The sequence below is a fragment of the Morone saxatilis genome, unplaced genomic scaffold (assembly GCF_004916995.1).
Source record: "Morone saxatilis isolate NCDOM2014 unplaced genomic scaffold, NCSU_SB_2.0 Contig20, whole genome shotgun sequence".
Classification (NCBI taxonomy): domain Eukaryota; kingdom Metazoa; phylum Chordata; class Actinopteri; family Moronidae; genus Morone; species Morone saxatilis.
This window is the reverse complement of record NW_023339763.1, coordinates 24,789,641-24,793,575: the sequence shown is the minus strand read 5'-3', so window position 1 is coordinate 24,793,575 and position 3,935 is coordinate 24,789,641.

Below are 3,935 nucleotides of genomic sequence, written 5' to 3'. Positions count from 1 at the left end.
ACAGTATTGGTAATGGCAATCCACTTTAACACTACTAGTAGGAGCAGGGGACCTAGCGGGGAATGCTGTCAAGGAGCAGAATGAGCGACAGGACCGGGACGGACCAATGGAGGCCAGCTAATTTACAGTTTACTGTGTTTTAGTTTTAAAAACGAAAACAATCTCCGTCCAGACAAGCCTTTTTAGTATTTTGACTCTAGGGATGAGACACGTCAGGTTCAGGCAGGGACAGGAGACGTATAAAATAGAGTTTGTAGGCAATTAATTTGTAAGTAACGGTCTAAAAATATAATTTCCACATTAAAAAGTGTGATTAGAAACTTGAATCCACCAGTGCACATCCACTTGAGAATGGACTTTTACAGTTGAAGTAGGAGAACTTCTTGTGTCCATCCAAGATTGTGAATTTTAATTTAATTTAATTTTTTATTTTTTTTTTTTTTTTTTTTACTACTAATATTAAAAACTTCTTGACAGGTTGGTTGTTCATTGTATGTGTCCACATGTAAGCAACCTCGGTGGTTTATTTGTGGCGACAGTAGATTTTCCTTCTTATACATTTTATCCTACCTTTACCTAATATATCTGGGGGCTGTCCATGCAGTCTGGCGGCGTTTCATGCCAAATCCGACAATCCTCTTTGTAGATGATTTAAAAGGAGTCCCTCTCCTGCTGAGGTGTGTTAATTGGTGGTGGAGTTCTTGGTTTTGGTGTGTGTCGTTTTTTTTTGTTTTTTGTTTGGGATTGTCCACTGTAACTGTTTGGCTTTTTTCTGGTAACACATTGGTGGGCCTTATCATAGGTAACTGTCCTGTTCCTGCAAGCCATGATGATTAACCGCCCGCTCCGTTGGTATACCAGATTCCCATCCACAGTGTTTCAAATGGCCATCAAGATCAATGTTTCACTCAAACTAACTGTTTTGGTAGGTACCCTTGATATGTTTTTTATTGTGGTCGCATTGTGACGTTCCCTGCTTTTTCTGTAATGTGTTCATACACATTTTTAATTAATAACCTTTGGTCAGAATCTTGTGAATTGGATTAGACCCGTGTCAATTGGTTGTGGTCCAAGGCTTGTATTGTTTTTATATAACCAAATTTTATAGGTATGTTACAATAATATGAGCTTTTTGATTTGTTGTGGTGTTGTAGTGTGAAAACCCCGTTTGTTGGTCCTCTCTTGGTTTTGGTAGGATCCTTCAGTTGACGCGCTGCAATCCAGTCGCCCCCTCTCTGGTGGTCTTGAGGTGTTTTTTATTTTAAAAAACCTCTCTCTGTACGCCAGATACTGGTTTATTTTCAGTTTAACTGTGTCTCTCCACTATTTGATAAAATGTTGTGCATGGCATGTTGTTTTTTGTGCTTTTTCTGAAGTTCCCAGTGAAATCCTTTCATGTTTTATCCACTAGCCTCTTCGTCTCTTCCTCCACCTCTTTAGTCCATCAGGAGGATTTAAATCTAACTAAATTATATTATGACTGGCTCTCTAATTTTTACAGTGTTGATTTTGTCTTTTTGATTTACTCTAAATACTAACTATTACCAGGTCTGATTTCTGGTCTGTGCTCCTGGAAAGCCCCCAATCTACTTCTCTGGGCCCTGCCCAGAACAACAAATCAAACCTGCCTCTTCATTGTAAGTCTCACAGAAGAAGGCCCGCCGGCTTACTCACCAGCACAGAAACTCAGGTACGACACACAGAGATCATGGCAGGTTTTCTTTTTTGATTGGTTTTATAGTCTGTGCTCCTTTCAAACTTTTTTAGACATAAACACCTTCAACAATTTCTTTTATTCACAATCTTCTGTTATATCTTATTATAAGTATCACTTTTCTCAGTCTGGTTTCTGTGTCTCTTTTCCTCTTGTCTCTTTTCATTATTACCTCATTTCTGTTTTCTGTGGCCAATAACAGCGGTCGTTAATGATTTTTTGGTACTGTCTGTTCATATCTGATGCTGTTTTTTCGCTTACTCCTTCATCTACTGTCTTTGAATAGTGTGATATTTCATTTAATGGCCTCCCATCGTGTAGCTTCCCCTTGCAGTGCAATTTAGAGCTAGTTTTTCTAATACTTAACTAAGAAGACTAAGTGGTTGTATACTAACAGTTAGGCTGATTTTGCTTTTCCAACCGCTTTATACCCTTTTTTTCCTTTCTCAAATACTAACACCACTTAAACTTTAACCTGAAGGTTGGAAAAATCACCTTCATTACTTACCTGATTTGCGATATTTATATATCCTGTCAGATGTTTGTGCAGTGAATAATTTTTAAAGAGCATTTCTGTGCTCTGTTTTAGTGATTTAAGCCGCTTGTGATTCAGGCTGGATGTTGTTTGAGAAGGGAAGGAGAGAGCTTGGATGAATGTAAAAGCAGCATTGTGTGTCTTTTGATCGTTCTTGGGGAGGAGGAGTTAACAGTCCCACGGAGCTCTGCTGTGTATTTGGTTTTGTTCTGCTTGTCTCTTAGCTTACATTATCTACTCTCTTTTATTCACTACACATTTTTACCAAGTGTCTGATATTGGGTCCTTGATTCCCAGTCAAAAGCTTATATTCATGATTAATGTTGATAAGAAAGGCTTGATGTGTTACCATGTCAATCAATCTTTTAAATTTGGTTCAACTGATTTTCATTTTGCATAAATTCTTTTTTATATACTCTTGAGTTTATTTCATTTATTTATTGTACATTGTAATGTTAACATGTTAAAATATTACTGTGTGAAGCACCAATATATACTTTTTTTTCCTATGTGTGTAAAAAAAATTCATCTCTCATTTGGTATTGATTCATTAAATTAATAATTAAATTTTGGTAAACTTTCTCATAACCTGGCCTTTTCTTTAGACTACAGCCATGTTTCCCCTGTTTTTATAAATGATGTATACTGATTGTCCATTACAATGGGTGGGAAAGTTTCGTTTGAGCCCTTTTATCCACTGTGGGCTTAGCTTATTTATTTATAATATAGACATCTTAGAAACTGAGAAAGAATCTGTATTTGTAAGGTATGCCAGCATTTGTTTTATAAACAAATTTGGAGTAGTCTTTTAAACTAAAGGCTCTAATTTAGATCCTCAACTTTATCCTTTATTGTATTATAGTTCATACTGTATTTTTCACATTTATACATAAAAATGTCTTTTGTGTTGTATATTTTTACTGTTGATCTACACAGGAAGAATTAATTGTGATTTTGCTAGTTGTAACTTTTTTTTATCCTTAGTATTCTTGGGCATTACCAATTATGTAGTATCCTTCACTGTGTTAACCTATGTTAAAAACTTCTAGGGTGCTGTTTTATTTCATTTTATTATCAGTGCTAATCATCCATTTAACAACATCTGCCTTTTGTTCCACACAGGGCGTTTAGGAACAAAACTGGCCTCCATGCCAGAGAAGTTCCCTGGTTTGGGCCCATGTTTCTACCCAGATTTATTGCCATGTGGGACTATTTCCTGTTAGTAGTTTCCATATATAATGTCGTCAAGATCATGTACAAATACCTTTGGATTGTGTAAGTTTGGATCATCTGATCATCTATTATGTGCTAAATAATTTTGCCTCCTTTACCAGCTGAATTTTTATTCATTATTTATCATGTTCTCACACCACTTCTATTTAGATCATGTGGGTTTTACAAGATTAAAAAAACTCCATACATTCTGTATTTTGCTAAAAGAAGGCCCACTCTGCCCTTGCAATATATTTTTCCATCTCAATTTTCTTTTTTTATTATTTATTTTGCCTGTGCTATGAAATAGTTTTTACTGTTGTGTGCTACTTAAATGACACTAAATGTCTTCTAATTCTGTTTTTGATCTTGCCTAGTTCATGGCAGGCTCTAGGCTTTTGTTGAACATGCTTCGGCTTGCCCTTGGCCTGGTCTGTGTGGATTTGCATCTCTGTGGCGTAGTATTTTGCCTGG